Source organism: Mobula birostris, chromosome 14 (assembly GCF_030028105.1).
Source record: "Mobula birostris isolate sMobBir1 chromosome 14, sMobBir1.hap1, whole genome shotgun sequence".
In the NCBI taxonomy this organism is placed as follows: Eukaryota; Metazoa; Chordata; class Chondrichthyes; order Myliobatiformes; family Myliobatidae; genus Mobula; species Mobula birostris.
The window spans coordinates 57,251,882-57,271,206 of record NC_092383.1 but is presented as its reverse complement, the minus strand read 5'-3'; positions in this window follow the sequence as shown (position 1 = coordinate 57,271,206).

Sequence of the window (19,325 nt, the reverse complement as noted above, 5' to 3'; positions counted from 1 at the left end):
TGGGTGTCTTTGTTCATCCGTCACTGAAAGTAAGCATATAGATACAGCAGGCAGTGAAGAAAGTTAATGGCATGCTGGCCTTCATAACAAGGAGAGTTGAGTATAGGAGCAAAGAGGTCCTTCTGCAGTTGTACAGGGCCCTGGTGAGACCCCACCTGGAGTATTGTGTGCAGCTTTGGTCTCCAAATTTGAGGAAGGACATTCTTGCTATGGAGGGAGTGCAGCGTAGGTTCACTGGGTTAATTCCAGGGATGGAGGGAATGTCATATGTTGGAAGATTGGAGCAACTGGGCTTGTATACACTGGAATTTCGAAGGATGGGAGGGGATCTGATTGAAACATATAAGATTATTAAGGGATTGGACATGCTAGAGGCAGGAATCATGTTCCCGATGTTGGGGGAGTCCAGAACCAGAGGCCACAGTTTAAGAATGAGGGGAACACCATCTAGAACGGAGCTGAGGAAAAACGTTTTCACACAGAGGGTTGTGGATCTGTGGAAGGCAGTGGAGGCCAATTCTCTGGATTCTTTCAAGAAGGAGTTAGATAGAGCTCTTAAAGATAACGGAGTGAAGGGATATGGGGAGAAAGCAGGAACAGGGTACTGATTGTGGATGATCACCCATGATCACAGTGAATGGCAGTGCTGGCTCAAGGGGCCGAATGTCCTACTCCTGCACATTGTCGGTTGTCTGGTGGTATGTGTTTTCAAGCTTTTTCTTGATCTTGATGGGGATGGAGAAATGTGCATGTTTGGGGTGAGAGAGGTTCTTTACTCTGTCTTTTGATGTACATGTGACAAAATTCTGAATCTGCAGGTTAGGGAGCTCTGTATGCAGAGAATAAAGAGCTGACATTTCAGGCCGAGGTCTTACATCAGGACTCCTGATAAAGGGTCTCAGACTGAAACACTGACTCTTTATTTCTCTCCATAGATGCTGCCTGACCTGCTGAGTCAGCCCGGCATTTTATGGCGTCATGGCAATGTGTCAGTTGGCATGACACTATTGCAGCTCCCGACATGAGAGTTCGGATTTCAATTCTGGCACCGACTATAAGGATTTGTACTTTCTCTCTCTGCCCACCAGGGTTTCCTCTGGGTGCTCCAGTTTTCTTCCACAATCCAAAGACGTACTGATGAGTAGGTTAATTAGTCATTGTAAATATCCTGTGATTACACTGGTGTGAAATAGGTGGATTGAATTGCAGAGCAGCACTTTGGGTCGAGAGGCCTGATCCACACAATATTTCTTAATGAAACAATAAATGAATAACATGTTGTGTTATTAATACTCTAGTATTTGCAGAATGTCTTGTGTTTCTGCCTCTGAATGTGAATCTCTTGTTCTTACCTTTGCTGTTATTTTACTCCCCCTCTCCCACCGTCACCCCTGAACCCCTGTAGTCTCGATCTCGATCAATGACATCCAGGAGTTGAGGCCCGGTCACCAGTCGGAGGGCATGCAGCAAAATGCCATGGAAATGCCCACTGACAGCTGCTTCACAATCAGCTTTAAAGGCAGGAAGCTGGAACCGGTGGCCACCAACACCAAGGAGGCCTGGCACTGGAAATATCGCTTCACCAAACTCAAGAAACGAGACTCCAGCATGAACAAGAGGGAGTAACTTGTGAGGTTTTGAATATCTTGTTGCAATTTCTTTAAAAATAATTGAAGATCACCTCTTTTCACATCAGTATGATGGTTACAGTGTTTTGATTGCAGGTGAAGAGATTGAATAAAAATACATTCAACTAGGTAGGTGGTGGGAAAACTTATTAAAATCAATTTGGCTTTCTCTCAGAGTTGTGGAATGTTATTCTGCATCCAGAAATTTTGCCTGCTGTATTTGAATTTTGCTTGATCTGTTATCTGACTGTGCAGCTTAATATTTTTGCAATGTGATGTCAATATCATTCACAGCTCACAATATCTCCCAATGTTCTTCCAACATTATGGCATTCAAGTTCTGATGGTGGGTGACACAGTGTATGCAGAAACATCAGGAACAGCATTTTTGATACGAACAATGAAATCTCTGTATCTTCCTACCATCGAAAAAGTATTACCAGATACACAAGGCATTATATTTTGCAGTGGATTTTTGTTTGCAGAAGTAGCTCTTGATTTCAAATATAGTTTCACGTTTGGTATCTGACTTAAGCTTTCAGGCAAAAAGTCATTTTCTCACTGGTGTAATCTCACGTGAGAAGTATCAGTATTGAATATACATATAAAAATAAATTTAGCTTTTTGGTCTTTCTTAGATATGTGTCATAAATATTTTTTAAAATGCTGCAATATTGTGAAATTCTACGGGGCAATAAAGAAAGTAGACTTGTCAAGAAAAGTGAATTGAACTTCCTTTCAAAATATGATAAGTGACAGGGATTTAATGGAAGTTGTAGCGGTAGGTAATGTCGCAATGGTACACTTCATTCGTTTTCACCTCTTTGCAATTTAGCCATTACTGGCAGATGATCCCACTGCAGTAACTGCAGCCTTCATGTCACGTTTTATCAGTATAACACACATGGGTCAGTGGGAGGCCATCTGGACCAGCCTTCTGCTTGAGCCTTGCTGACTAACTTTGCTGCAGACAGCCTGGTGAGGTAGTATTGCAAGACCATTCATGAGAATCTGATGATGGAGTGGAAAAAGCTGTTGCTAAAATGTTGAGTGTGGGTCTTTGGTCTCATGTACCTCCTCGCTGATGGTAGCAATGAGAAGAGACATACAGTATTCTGATTGATGGGGCTGCCACCATTTAGTGTTATCACCTTTTGATGAAGTCCTTGATGCCAAGGAAGCTGGTGCCCATTGTGAAGTTTACAATCCTCTGTCACTTTTACCCAATCCTGTGCAATTGCACCTCCAAATATGAAGTTTATGCAACCAATCAAAATGCATGGTACATGCTGCATTGACTGGAGTCACATGTAAGATCGTAATGAGGTAGATTGTGAAGTCACAACTTTATTTTATTATACTGCAGGAAGCCGGTTTCCATGATGTGCTGAGCTGTTTCCACAACACTCCTGAATTTCTTCTATTGACATGCTGAATCACAATGTGGTAGATTGTGAAGAGTACTACGGAACTATTCAACAGTCTACTAACAGCAAGATGGAAGCTGTACCTGACAAGTCTGTTCTCTTCTCTGCTGAAGACGATGTTGTCTTATTACCTTGTCTCTGGAGTATCGCCTAAAGCTCCGACCACATTCCCTTGGAATTCTGTATCTGACCGAAGTAACTCCACATACTCACCACACTAATGGTCCTTGGAGTGTCGTTGTGCGTGGCTGCCATCTTGTTTGGCTGGTTAACCCGCTGGAAGTTCAGTAGGAAGGGCCAGAAGTTGGAAGCTGGACCAGAAACTGAGCAATTGAGTGGGTGAATGGAATCTGTGGCCAAAAGGCCAGGAAGTGAGCAAAAGACCTCTGTGGGGGTTAGTGGAAGCGAATGAGGAGAGGGAGGTGAAGATGCAAAAGTGGACAGCCAAGATGAATCCGAAAAGCAAGAAGATTCAGGCAGGCAGAGAAGTGGACTGGGGCGACACAAAGGCAACAGAGGGGCTTCCAGAGTTAGAAAACTGGTGTCTGAAGATAGGGCAGTCAATCAAGAAATTGAAAAGATGAGTCCTCGTATTTCATCAAAAACAGATGGCTGGAATCCCAATGCTTATGGAGTAGATGAAGGTCAAAGGGGTTATATAAATAGATCTGTTAATGTTTACTTGACAGAGTTTGAGAATTTAAATGTGTCGGCACAAATGTGTATCTTTGCGGTCTTCTGCTGCTGTAACCCATCCTCTTCAAATTGACATATTGTGCATTCAAACATGCTTTTCTGCACACCACTCTTGTAACACATGATTATCTGAGTTACTGCCATGATCCTGTCAGCATGAACTAATCTGGCCATTCTCCTCTGACCCCTCGTTCACATGGTGTTTTGACCCACAGAACTGCCGCTCACTGGATGTCTTTATTGTTTATCCCATTGTTTTCCGTAAACTCTAGGTACTGGTGAGTGTGAAAGCCCCAAAGCAATATCAGTTTCCGAAATACTCAAATCACCCCATCAGGCATCAACAATTGCTCTACGGTCAAAGTAACTGAGGTCACATTTCTTCCTCCATTCTGATGTTTTGTCTGAATAACAGCTGAAATTTTTACCACGTCTGCATGCTTTCATGAATTGAGTTGCTGTCACATGATTGGCTGATAAGATTGTTGTATTAATAAGCAGTTGTATAGCTGCACCTCATATAGTGGCCATTGAGTGTATATCAAGTTTAGACAGTATTAATAAGTAGAAAAGACTGACTCAAAATAGAACGCTGATTCTGTTCTTTGGTAGCACTGAATTCATCTTTCTGATTGCCATCTCTTTCTTGGCTGCTCCTCTCTTTTTACCTCTCTGTGATGCAATCTAGGCTGTCCTTTTAAAGGTTAGCTTAATTTATCACATGTACATTGAAACGGTCAGTGAAATGACAGAACTTGTGTCACGCGCAGGGGATAGCCCACAGTTGTTTCCACAGTTCTCAGACCAACATAGTACACCTATCATTCACTAACCTGAACCTGGACATCTTTGGAATGAGGGAGGAAACCATTTCTGAATAGGAAACGTAGCACCCAGAAGGAACTATTCCAGTCATACAAAATCCGTACGGACATAAGTGGGAATCGAACCTCAAGTGTGATATTTGGCACGCAAAGTGATAACCTAGCCGGTAACTAATTGATGGGATTCTGAACTCTTATTTGATTGAAACAGGTTTTGGTAACCATGTTCAACTCAGTTTTTGGAACGACTCAATGAGGAGGTACCAGTACCAGTTTCTTCCAGTAACTTGCAGACCTGAGTCAGAGGTAAGGAAGGCAAATGCAATGTTAGCATTCATTTCAAGAGGACTGGAATATAACATTACAAATATAATACTGTGGCTTTACAAGGCATTGGTCAGACTACTTTTGGAGTGTTGTGAGCTGTTTTGGGGCCCTTATCTAAGTAGGAATGTGCTGGCATTGGAAAGTGTCGAGAGGAAGTTCACAAGAATGATCCTGGGAATGAGTGGATTAACGTATGAAGTGCACGTGATGGCTCAGGGCTTGTACTGACTGGAGTTTAGAAGAATGAGGGGGTATCTCATTTAAAACTATTGAAGATTAAAAGGCTAGCTGTAGTGGACGTGAAGGGTATGTTTCCAATAGTTGAAGAGACTAGGACAAGTGGGCACATACTCAGAATTGAGAAACATCCCTTTACGACAGAGAAAATGGAATTTCCTTGGCTAGAGGGTGGTGAATCTAAGGAATTCATTGCCACAGATGGTAGTGGAGGTTAATGCATTGGGAATATTTGAAGTGGAGGTTGATGGGTTCTTGACTAGTGAGGGTGTCAAAGGTCATGGGAGAAGGCAGGAGAATGGGATTGAGAAGATTAATAAATTACCCATGATGGAATGGTGGAGCAGATCTGATGGGCTGAATGCAGTAATTCTGCTGCTGTCTTATTATGTTGAATTGATTGTTTATTTCCATGTTTGCTGAGACTCTGGGTGTAAACTAATTGTTGTAGTTGTTTACAATGCAGCCATCACTATGTTTAAAAGCATCACGCAAAATGCTGTAGGAACTCAGCAGGTCAGGCAGCTGCAATAGATCAGAATATAGATCAACATTTCAGGCTGAGATCTTTCGTCAGGATTGAAAAGGAAGCGTGCAGAAACCAGAGTAAAGTGGTCAATTTGTCAAATCCTTTGCGGCACTGAATATTCAGGTTGTAGAATGTTACAGAATAAATGCTGATAACTGGGACTAGTATATCTGGATGGACCAGGGCCTGTTTCTGTGCTGTATGGCTGTACTACACTTCATGGCCTGACAGATCCTTTAATTACCTGCCGTTTCCCATCAGCATTAATTATTTAACTGCCCCTTGTCACTGGTACGGCACAGTAGAGTAACAGTACAACGCTCTCACAGTGCTAGCGATCACCAATCAAGGTTCAATTCTGCCGATCTAAGGAGTTTTTACATTCTCCCTGTGACGACATGGATTTCCTCAGTGTGCTGAGATTTCCTTCCATATTCCAAAGATGTACGGGTTAAGTTTAGTAAGTTGTAGGTGTGCTCTGTTGGGACTGGAAGTGTGGTGATACTTGCAGACTGCCCAGTATATCCTCACACAATGTCGGTCGTTGATGTAAAAATAATGCATTTCATTATTTAGCCAGAGGGTGGTGAATCTGAGGAATTCATTGCTGCAGACGGAGGTTAATTTATTGGGACTCTTTGAAGTGGAGGCTGATGGCTTCTTGATTAGTAAGGGTGTCAAAATTCATGGGGAGAGGGCAAGAGATTCAGGGCTTTATTCCTTTGTACGTGAAATGCGTCAATAATAAACGCAGTGTGAGGATTGTGCGGGGGAGAGCCCGCAAGAGTCGCCATGCTTTCAGCACCAACATACTAGGCGCATAACCTACTAAACATAACCTGTACGACTGAAATGTGGGAGGAAACCGGAGCACTCGGAGGAAACCCACAAACCCACACAGTGATGGGGAGAATGTAGAAACTCCTTACAGGCAGCGGTGGGAATTGCACCTTGACTGGTGAATGCTGGCACTGTAAAGCGTTGCACTGACTGACAGCTAATGAACAACATGGAGAGTGCAGTTCATTAAAGCATCTGTCAGGCCATGAGGTGTCACAGAGCTCCACCGCAGGGAAAAAGGCCCTTTGGACCACATCTCAATGCAGACCCATCTGTATCAGCCTGTTATCTGCATCTGAAATGTAGCTTTCCACAACTTAGATATTCAGTGGCCCCAAAGGTACTTTGCTTGACAACGATTCTGGTTCCGAGAGCAGTGGTGTAGTACGGATGTGGTTCAGGTGAGATTCCAACAGCACAAACTTGGACTTAGATAGGCATTGACTGCACGAGGGTTACCGGCTGAAGAGGGAATATCTGATGTGCCAAAGGACACTGCTGAAATTAGCAACAGTTGGAGTTACATACTCAGACTGGATAATGGAATAGAGGTCATGCATTTAAGATGAGAAGGGGTAAATTCAGAAGAAATATATGGGACAGGTGTTTTTCCCACACAGAGAGTGATTGCTGCCAGGGATGGTAGTAGGGGCAATTGTAATAGAGGTATTTGAAAAGGCTCTTAGGTAGGTACGTGAATGTGCAGGGAATGGAGAGATATGGACATTGTGTAGGTAGAAGGGTTAGTTAGCAATTAATTACTATTTTAGGATTGATATAGCCAGGAGTGGTAATGGGGATGAGATCCCACTGCCTATTAAATGCTCCCAATGGAGAAGGGGCAAAGGAGGGGACTATTACCTTAAAAGCAGTCACTTTGGGCGGATGGGGCTCGTCAGCCATGGTGGGCAGCTTATCTAGGGGAAGGAAAACTCTGATCTCAAACCTCCGCGAGCCGCAAGGAAAGGCGTTGGGAGTAAACCCAGAGGGAAAACTCTGGAGCTGGATTCCCTAAGGCAGTCTTCCGTTGAGTTCAGTGCTGGTAACTCCTGTGACGCTGCTGGTATCAAACTATATTGGTCTCTGCTGTTCCTTTGGATTCATCAGATGGGTGGAGAGGGGGAGCTTGCTGTCCATATCATACTGCCCAGAGTTGCGTACCTAGACAGCGAGGACATGATATCCATGGTCAACTCTGACTGATGGAGGTTCTCATCATCACCAATAGTGAAGGATTTGTGCTACAGAAACATAACTGGTCATTGTAAATTGTCCAGTGATTAGGCTAGAGTTCAGCAGGTAGGCTGTTGGGCAGTGTTACTCATTGGGACAGAAGGACCTGCTCTGTGCCATATTTCTAAATAAATAATGAGCAAATTGTGTGTGTTACTCTGAATTCCCAGGACCAGCAGAATCTCTTGTCTTTATGAACCTGAATCTCTTGTTCTGATCTCTGCTATTGTTTTTCTCCTCCCCCCATCCCCATCCCTGAACCCCTGCAGTACTGATTGACGACATCCAGGAGTTGAAGCCCGGTCATCAGTCAGAGGTCATACAGCGGTACGCCATGGAGATGTCCACCAGCCGCTGCTTCACCATTGGCTTCAAGGGCAGGAAGGAAAATGTGGACCTGGTGGCCATCAATGGCACAGAGGCCTGCCACTGGATCTGTGTCTTCAACAAACTCAAGAAGAGAGACTGCAGCATCAACAAGAGAGTGCGACTGGACCAACGTCGTTTGCGGTGTGTGCCAGGGGTTACACCACAGAGGGAGGGTGCCACTTTGCCCAATATCTTCTCTGACAGCAGCCCCCAAGTCTACTCCCACCCCGTGTGGAAGAGCAGAGGTAGTAGGCACATGGGAATAACCTCCCATCGAAGTCACGTTTCCTTACATCAGACAATAATGCAGTGGTTGTCAATATTCTTGATACAATTAATATGGATGTTTTCACAGGTTACAGTTATTTTTATAGTTTGAGTATCAGGCCTAATATCACTAGCATGTGTCGTGAGATTTGTTAACTTAGTGGCAGCAGTACAATGCAATACGTGATAAAAACTATAGAAAAATAATTGAACTGCAGTAAATATATGTATATTAAGTAGTTAAATTAAAAATAGTGCAAAAACAGAAATAATGAAAAGGTGATGTACTCTTCATTGGTTCAATAAACATTTAAAAATCTGATGGCAGAGGGGACGAAGCTGTTCCTGAATCGCTGAGTGTGTACCTTCAGGCCTCTGTAGCTCCTTGTTGACGGTAACAATGAGAAGAGGGCATACACGAGAAAATCTGCAGATGCTGGAAATTAAAGCAACAGACACAAAATGCTGGTGGAACGCAGCAGGCCAGGCAGCATCTGGAGGAAGAAGTACACGACGTTTCGGGCCGAGACGTCCTGATGGAGCCCCACCATCTGCAAACTTGATCACAAGCCATGAATTCCACCATCCAAATCATTGACATAAAAGATGACATAACGTAGACCCCTTTGGAACACTGGTAGTCACTGACAGCCAACCAGAAAAGATTCCCTTTATTCCCACTCGTTGCCCCCTGTCAATCAGCCAATGCTCTATCCATGCTAGTACCTTTCCTGTAATACCATGGGCTCTTAATTTGTTAAGCAGCCTTATATTTGGCACATTGTCAAATGGCTCCTGAAAATCCAAGTATACAGCATCCACTGATTCTCGCTTGTCTGTCCTGCTTGTTATTTTTTCAAAGAATTCCACCAGATTTGTCAGGCAAGATTTTCCCTTAAGAAAACCATGTTGATTTTGGCTGATTTTATCACGTCTCCAAGTTCCCTGAAACTACGTCCTTAACAATTGAAGTCAGACTAACTGTCCTATAATTTCCTTTGTTCTGCCTCTCTCCCTTCTGGAAGACCCATTCCAGAATCTATTGATTCTTCAAAGATCATTCATCTTTCAACCATTTTGAAACACTCAAACAGATAAATAGAGGAGTAGCTCAAGCGGAGCGGCCAGTGAGTGAATGGGCCAGTAAAGGAGTGGAGCTTTGATGCTTTGACCTGAGAAGCTTCGACGGGAAGAGGCGGAGGACAAGCTAGCTCGCAGTTAGTCTTTACAATGCCTCCTGAGACAGGGATGCGCCTCTCATGTGAGATGTGGCACTCTTGGGGGAACGCCCCCCTCCCGCAGAGTCACATCTGCCAGAAGTGCATACGGCTGGGCGATCTGGAAGACCATGTAAGGAATCTGGAGCAGCAGCTGGATGTCCTTCGACTCATAAGGGAGAATGAGGCAGTCATAGATGAGAGCTACAGGGAGGTAGTCACACCTAGGATGTCGGAAGCAGGTCGTTGGGTGATAGTCGGGGGGGGGGAAATGAAGGTGAGCAGACAGGTAGTGCAGAGCACCCCTGTAGCCATTCCCCTGAATAATAAGTTTACCGTCCTGGATACTGTTGGTGGGGACGACCGACCAGGTGTGAGCCATGGTAGCAGGGCCTCCGGCACTGAGTCTGACCCGGTGGTGCAGAAGGGTGGGACGGAGAAGAGGAGAGCTGTCATCATTGGAGACTCTATAGTCAGGGGAGCAGACAGAAGATTTTGTGGACGTGAGAAGGACACCCGAATGGTTTGTTGCCTCCCAGGTGCCAGGGTCCAGGATGTCTCTGACCGGGTGCACGACATCCTGGTACGAGAGGGAAAGCAACCAGCAGTTGTGATTCATGTCGGTACCAACGACATAGGCAGGAAGAGGGATGAGGTCCTGAAGTGTGAGTTTCGGGAAGTAGGCCGAAGGCTGAAGAGCAGGACCTCAAGTGTGGCATGCTCAGGATTGCTGCCAGTGCTACGTGACAGTGATGGTAAGAATTGGAGGAGATGGCAGTTGAATGCGTGGCTGAGAAGTTGGTGCAGGGAGCAGGGTTTTAGATTTTTGGATCATTGGGATCTCTTCTGGGGAAGGTGGGACCTGTACAGATTGGATGGGTTGCACCTGAACTCGAGAGAGCAATATCCTTGCAGGTAGGCTTGCTAGCATGGTTTGGGAGGGTTTAAACTAATTTGCAAGGGGGATGGGATCTGGAGTGATAAAGCAGTGAAAAAAGTGCATTGAGTAAAGCCAGATCTAACATATAGAGAGGCTTTGAGGAAAGAGAAGCAGAATAAATGGTGTAAAGGTAGTAAGGTAGAAGGGCTGAAATGTGTGTACCTCAATGCAAGAAGCATCAGGAACCAAGGTGATGAACTGAGAGCTTGGATACATACATGGAATTATGATGTAGTGGCCATTACAGAGACATGGCTGACACCAGGGCAGGAATGGATTCTCAATATTCCTGGATTTCAATGCTTTAAAAGGGATGGTGGGGGAGGGGAGGAGGGGTGGCATTACTGGTCAGGGATACTATTACAGCTACAGAAAGGGTGGGTAATGTAGCAGGATCCTCTTTTGAGTCAGTATGTGTACAAGTCAGGAACAGGAAGGGAGCAGTTACTCTATTGGGGGTATTCTATAGGCCCCCTGGTAGCGGCAGAGATACCGAGGAGCAGATTGGAAGGCAGATTTTGGAAAGGTGCAAAAATAACAGGGTTGTTATCATGGGTGACTTCAACTTCCATAATATTGATTGGCACCTGATTAGTTCCAAGAGTTTAGATGGGGCAGAGTTTGTTAAGTGTGTCCAGGACGGATTCCTGTCACAGTATGTTGACAGGCTAACTAGGGGGAATGCCATACTAGATTTGGTACTAGGTAATGAACTGGGTCAGGACACAGATCTCTCAGTGGGTGAGCATCTGGGGGACAGTGACCACTGCTCCCTGGCCTTTAGCATTATCATGGAAAAGGATAGAATCAGAGAGGACAGGAAAATTTTTAATTGAGGAAGGGCAAATTATGAAGCTATGAGGCTATAAGACTGGAACTTGCAGGTGTGAATTGGGATGATGTTTTTGCAGGGAAATGTATTATGGACATATGGTCGATGTTTAGAGATCTCTTGCTGGATTTTAGGGACAAATTTGTCCCGGTGAGGAAGACGAAGAATGGTAGGGTGAAGGAACCATGGGTGACAAGTGAGGTGGAAAATCTAGTCAGGTGGAAGAAGGCAGTATACATGAGGTTTAGGAAGCAAGGATCAGATGGATCTAATGAGGAATATCGGAAAGCAAGAAAGAAGCTTAAGAAGGGGCTGAGAAGAGCAAGAAGGGGGCATGAGAAGACCTTGGCAAGTAGGGTAAAGGAAAACCCCAAGGCATTCTTCAGTTATATGAAGAACAAAAGGATAACAGGAGTGAAGGTAGGACCGATTAGAGATAAAGGTGGGAAGATGTGCCTGGAGGCTGTGGAAGTGAGCGAGGTCCTCAATGAATACTTCTCTTCGGTATTCACCAATGAGAGGGAACTTGATGATGGTGAGGACAATATGAGTGAGGTTGATGGTCTGGAGCATGTTGATATTAAAGGAGAGGAGGTGTTGGAGTTGTTAAAATACATTAGGACGGATAAGTCCCCGGAGCTGACGAGATATTCCCCAGGCTGCTCCATGAGGCGAGGGAAGAGATTGCTGAGCTAGGATCTTTATGTTCTCGTTGTCCACAAGAATGGTACCAGAGGATCGGAGGGAGGCGAATGTTGTCCCCTTGTTCAAAAAAGGTAGTAGAGATAGTCCAGGTAATCATAGACCAGTGAGCCTTACGTCTGTGGTGGGAAAGCTGTTGGAAAAGATTCTTAGAGATAGGATCTCTGGGCATTTAGAGAATCATGGTCTGATCAGGGACAGTCAACATGGCTTTGTGAAGGGCAGATCGTGTTTAACAAGCCTGATAGAGTTCTTTGAGGAAGTGACCAGGCATATAGATGAGGGTAGTGTAGTGGATGTGATCTATATGGATTTTAGTAAGGCATTTGACAAGGTTCCACACAGTAGGCTTATTCAGAAAGTCAGAAGGCATGGGATCCAGGGAAGTTTGGCCAGCTGGATTCAGAATTGGCTTGCCTGCAGAAGGCAGAGGGTCGTAGCGGAGGGAGTACATTCAGATTGGAGGATTGTGACTAGTGGTGTCCAACAAGGATCTGTTCTGGGACCTCTACTTTTCGTGATTTTTATTAACGACCTGGATGTGGGGGTAGAAGGGTCGGTTGGCAAGTTTGCAGATGACACAAAGGTTGGTGGTGTTGTAGATAGTGTAGAGGATTGTCGAAGATTGCAGAGGGACATTGACAGGATGCAGAAGTGGGCTGAGAAGTGGCAGATGGAGTTCAACCCGGAGAAGTGCCAGGTGGTACACTTTGGAAGGACAAACTCCAAGGCAGAGTACAAAGTAAATGACAGGATACTTGGTAGTGTGGCGGAGCAGAGGGATCTGGGGGTACATGTCCACAGATCCCTGAAAGTACCCTCATAGGGTAGTTAAGAAAGCTTATGGGGTGTTAGCTTTCATAAGTCGAGGGATAGAGTTTAGGAGTCGCGATGTAATGATGCAGCTCTATAAAACTCAGGTTAGGCCACACTTGGAGTACTGTGTCCAGTTCTGGTCGCCTCACTATAGGAAGGACGTGGAAGCATCGGAAAGGATACAGAGGAGATTTACCAGAATGCTGCCTGGTTTAGAGAGTATGCATTATGATCAGAGATTAAGGGAGCTAGGGCTTTACTCTTTGGAGAGAAAGATGATGAGTGGAGACATGATAGAGGTGTACAAGATAATAAGAGGAATAGATAGGGTGGATAGCCAGCGCCTCTTCCCCAGGGCACCATTGCTCAATACAAGAGGGCCTAGCTTTAAGGTAAGGGGTGGGAAGTTCAAGGGGGATATTAGAGGAAGCTTGTTCACTCAGAGAGTGGTTGGTGCGTGGAATGCACTGCCTGAGTCAGTGGTGGAGGCAGATACACTCGTGAAGCTTAAGAGACTACTAGACAGCTATATGGAGGAATTTAACGTGGGGGCTTATATGGGAGACAGGGTTTGAGGGTCGGCACAATACTGTGGGCTGAAGGGCCTGTAATGTGCTGTACTATTCTATGTTCTATGTTCTATCTTTCAATCTCTTCAGCCACCTCCTTCAGAGCCATGGGGTGCGTTACGTCATCAGCAACAATGAATATAGAATTGAGTCAGGTTTTATAAATACACATAAACATTTATTAAACTCTGCTCAACAATAGTGAAAAGTAAACAAACGACTAACTTATCCGGAAGTTAACTGCTATACGGCAATTTAGCAAACAGCTGAACTCTGGAAGATTTCTTAAAGAGGTAAATTCGAAAGTCCAAGTGATTTACACAGTCAGTGAGGAGAGACTTCCCTGAAAACTGATTTCTTCGAAGACGTGACATTACTGCTGATCCCAGCCGAGAGATGCCTTGTGCAAAGAATTCACAACGAAGGAAATAAAACGGGTTTAAGGAACTGACCATTTTCCTGGCTGGTGAGTGCTGCAGGTGTTATCTCAGATGCAGGCCACCATTCCTGAATGAAGATTCAATAAGTTCGATCCTTTATAAAATGGCCAAACGACACCAACTTTACTCAATCCTTCGGGTTCCTGTACTTTAGTAAGGTCTTCACTCTCCAATACTAGATTTAAAACGAAACTGTGTCATGAGGTGAATACGCAGCATAATGAAGTAACTGACGAATTAACTGCGTGACAACAGGGGTTTCCCCTTTATATACCTGTTGGGAACATGCCATCATATGACCTCACACTGGCAGGAAAATTACATCAGCCCACCATCACAAGACCATTACATCATGCTCACAAGGTACTCAATTACATCATGGTCATAACACAGTCACAAGGTAGCCACGAGGTATGTAACAAGTGTAGAACATTTGGACCAGGTGATTTATCTAGTCCTTTCAGTTTCCCAAGAACCTCCCTTGTAATGGCAAGTTGACTTACTTCTGCCCCATGACACTCTCGAACATCCAGCATACTACTCAGAGTGAAGACTGTTGCAAAATGCTTATTCAGTTCATCCAACATTTCTTTGCCCCACATTACTGCCTCTTCAGCATCATTTTCCAATGGTCTGGTATCTACTCTCACCTCTCTTTAACACTTCATGTAACTGAAGAAACTTTCAGTATCTTCTTTAGTATTATTGTCTAGCTTACCTTTGTATTCCATCTTTTCTTTCTTTATGACTTCTTTAATTGCCTTATGTTGGTTTTTAAAAGTTTCCCAATCCTCTATCTTCCCATTAATTTTTGCTCAATTATGTACCCTCCCTTTGGCTCTTTTGTTATCTTTGACTTGTCAGCCATGGTTGTGTCATCCTGTCTTTAGAATACTCTTCCTCTTTGGGATATATCTATACTCTCCACCTTCCGAATTGCTCGCAGAAATTCCGGCCGTTGCTGCTCTGCCGTCATCCCTTCCAGTGTTCTTTTCCAATCATTTTGAGCCAGCTTATCTCTCATGCCTCTGTAAATCCCTTTACTCACTGTAATATTGATACACCTGATTTTAGCTTCACCTTCTCAAATTGCAGAGTGAATTCGATCGTATTATGATCACTGCTCCTGTCAAGTCAAGTCAAGTCACTTTTTGTTGTCGTTTCGACCATAACTGCTGGTACAGTACACAGTAAAAACGAGACGTTTTTCAGGACCATGGTGCTATGTGAAACAATACAAAAACTACACAGATCTACGTAAGACAACACAAAAACTACACTAGACTACAGACTACCCAGGACTGCATAAAGTGCACAAATCAGTGCAGGCATTACAATAAATAATAAACAAGACAATAGGCACAGTTAAGGACAGTAGGTTGGTGTCAGTCCAGGCTCTGGGTATTGAGGGGCCTGATGGCCTGGGGGCAGAAACTGTTACATTGTCTGGTCGTGAGAGCCTGAATGCTTCAGTGCCTTTTGCCAAATGGCAGGAGGGAGAAGAGTTTGTATGAGGGGTGCATGGGGTCCTTCATAATTCTGTTTGCTTTACGGATGCAGCGTGTGATGTAAATGTCTGTAATGGCGGGAAGAGAGACCCTGATGATCTTCTCAGCTGACTTCACTATCTGCTGCAGTGTCTTGCGAACCGAGATGTGCAATTTCCAAACCAGGCAGTGATGCAGCTGCTCAGGATGCTCTCAGTACAACCTCTGTAGAATGTGGTGAGAATGGGGGGTGGGAGATGGACTTTTCTCAGCCTTCGCAGAAAGTAGAGACGCTGCTTGGCTTTCTTTGCGATGGAGCTGGTGTTGATTTTCATTTTCTTTAAACTCTATAATCAATTTCAATTCATTGCACAATATCCAGTCTAGAATAACGGATGCCTTTGTGGACTCAAACAAAAGCTGCTGTAAAAAGTCACCTTGTAGGCATTCTAGAAATCACGTCTCTTGGGATACAACAGCAACCTGCATATTGCCATCCCCGATGATGATTGTAATATTCCCCTTTTGGTATGCATTTTGTATCACCTATTGGAATTTGTAGACCACATATTTGTTCCTGTTTAATTGACTCTCATCAGGGTCACTTTCCCTAGCAGTTTCTTAGCTCTACCCACAAGGATTCTACACCATCTGATCCTATGTTACCTTTTCTATGGTTATGATTTCATTTTTCTTACCAACAGAGCCATGTCACCTCCCTGCCTATGCTGCGTGTCCTTTTGATACAATGTGTATCCTTGGATGTTAAGCTCCCAGCTTTAATCTTCTTTCAGCCATGATTCATTGAAACTCTCAAAATTGTACACACAAATGTCTTATTGTGAAACAAGTTCATCTTACCTTATTCTATAAACTGCGTGCATTCAAATATCACACCTGTCTTGTATCCATTGTCCTTTTTGATTGGTCCCCTTTTACCATAAGACCATAAGACAAAGGAGCAGAAGTAGGCCATTCGGCCCATCGAGTCTGCTCTGCCATTTTATCATGAGCTGATCCATTCTCCTATTTAGTCCCACTCCCCCGCCTTCTCACCATAACCTTTGATGCCCTGGTTATTCAGATACCTATCAATCTCTGCCTTAAATACACCCAATGACTTGGCCTCCACTGCTGCCCGTGGGAACAAATTTCATAGACTCACTACCCTCTGACTAAAAAAATTTCTTCGCATTTCTGTTCTGAAAGGGCGCCCTTCAATCGTTAAGTCATGCCCTCTCGTACTAGACTTCCCCATCATGGGAAACAACTTTGCCACATCCACTCTGTCCATACCTTTTAACATTTGAAATGTTTCTATGAGGTCTCCCCTCATTTTTCTAAACTCCAAGGAATACAGTCCAAGAGCGGACAAACGTTCCTCATATGTTAACCCTCTCATTCCCGGAATCATTCTAGTGAATCTTCTCTGTACCCTCTCCAACGTAAGCACATCCTTTCTTAAATAAGGAGACCAAAACTGCCCACAGTACTCCAAGTGAGGTCTCACCAGTGCCTTATAGAGCCTCAACATCACATCCCTGCTCCTATACTCTATTCCTCTAGAAATGAATGCCAACATTGCATTCGCCTTCTTCACTACTGACTCAACCTGGAGGTTAACTTTAAGGGTATCCTGTACGAGGACTCCCAAGTCCCGTTGCATCTCAGAACTTTGAATTCTTTCCCCATTTAAATAATAGTCTGCCCGTTTATTTTTTCTGCCGAAGTGCATAACCATACACTTTCCAACATTGTACTTCATTTGCCACTTCTCTGCCCATTCTTCCAATCTATCCAAGTCTCTCTGCAGACTCTCCGTGTCCTCAGCACTACCGGCCCCTCCACCTATCTTCGTATCGTCAGCAAACTTAGCCACAAAGCCATCTATTCCATAATCCAAATCGTTGATGTACAATGTAAAAAGAAGCGGCCCCAACACTGATCCCTGTGGAAAACCACTGGTAACCGGCAGCCAACCAGAATAGGATCCCTTTATTCCCACTCTTTGTTTCCTGCCAATCAGCCAACGCTCTATCCACGTATGTAACTTTCCTGTAATTCCATGGGCTCTTATCTTGTTAAGTAGCCTCATGTGTGGCACCCTGTCAAAGGCCTTCTGAAAATCCAAATATACAACATCCATTGCATCTCCCTTGTCTAGCCTACTGGTAATTTCCTCAAAAAATTGTAGTAGGTTTGTCAGGCAGGATTTTTCTTTCAGGAATCCATGCTGAAATCATGCCTATCTTGTCATATGCCTCCAGGTACTCTGTAACCTCATCCTTGACAATCGACTCCAACAACTTCAAAACCACCGATGTCAAGCTAACAGGTCTATAATTTCCTTTTGCTTCCTTGCCCCCTTCTAAAATAGTGGAGTGACATTTGCAATCTTCCACTCTTCTGGAACCATGCCAGAATCTATCGACTTTTGAAAAATCATCGCTAATGCCTCCACAATCTCCACAGCTATTTCCTTCCGAACATGGAGGTGCATTCCATCTAGTCCAGGAGATTTATCTACCTTTAGCCTATTCAGCTTCCTGAGTACTTTCTCTGTCGTAATTGTGACTGCGCACACTTCTCTTCCCTGCCACCTTTGAGTGTCCAGTATACTGCTGATGTCTTCTTCAGTGAAGACTGATGCAAAATACTCATTCAGTTCCTCTGCCATCTCCTTATCTCCCATTACAATTTCTCCAGCATCATTTTCTATCGGTCCTATATCTACTCTCACCTGTCTTTTACTCTTTATATACTTGAAAAAGCTTTTAGTATCCTCTTTGATATTATTTGCTAGCTTCCTTTCATAGTTAATCTTTTCTCTCTTAATGACCTTCTTGGTTTCCTTTTGTAAGGTTTTAAAAACTTCCCAATCCTCTGTCTTCCCACTAATTTTTGCTTCCTTGTATGCCCTCTCCTTTGCTTTAACTTTGGTTTTGACTTCTCTTGTCAACCATGGTTGCATCCTTTTTCCACTCGAAAATTTCTTCTTTTTTGGAATATACCTGTCTTGCACATTCCTCATTTCTCGCATAAACTCCAGCCACTGCTGCTCTGCTGTCTTTCCTGCCAGTGTCCCTTTCCAGTCAACTTTGGCCAGATCCTCTCTCACGTCACTGTAATTTCCTTTACCCCACTGAAATACCGACACATCAGATTTTGGCTTCTCTTTCTCTAATTTCACAGTGAACTCAATCATGTTATGATCACTGCCTCCTAAGGGTTCCTTCACCTCAATCTCTCTAATCACCTCCGGTTCATTACACAATACCCAATCCAGTACAGCTGATCCACTCGTGGGCTCAACAACAAGCTGTTCTAAAAAGCCATCTCGCAGACATTCTACAAATTCTCTCTCTTGAGATCCAGTGCTGACCTGATTTTCCCAATCTATTTGCATGTTAAAATCCCCCACGATTATCATAACAATGCCCTTCTGACAAGCCTTTTCTATTTCCAGTTGTAACTTGTAGTCCACATCACTGCAGCTGTTTGGAGGCCTATAAATAACTGCCATCAGGGTCCTTTTACCCCTGCAATTTCTTAGCTCAACCCATAAAGATTCTGCACCTTCTGATCCTATATCACCTCTTTCTAATGATTTAATATCATTTCTTACCAATAAAGCCACGCCTCCCCCTCTGCCTACCTTCCTATCCTTCCGATACACTGTGTATCCTTGGACGTTCAGCTCCCAGAGACATGCATCCTTTAGCCAGGTCTCAGTGATGGCCACAATATCATACCTGCCAATCTGTAGCTGTACAACAAGATCATCCACCTTATTCCTTATGCTGCGTGCATTTAAGTACAACACCTTAAGACCAGTATTTGATACTTTTTGCTTTGATTTCACTGCAACTTTATTGCACTGCAACTCATCCCAATGGCTACAAATTTGCCTCATCACCTGCCTGTCTTTCCTGACATCTCTACTGC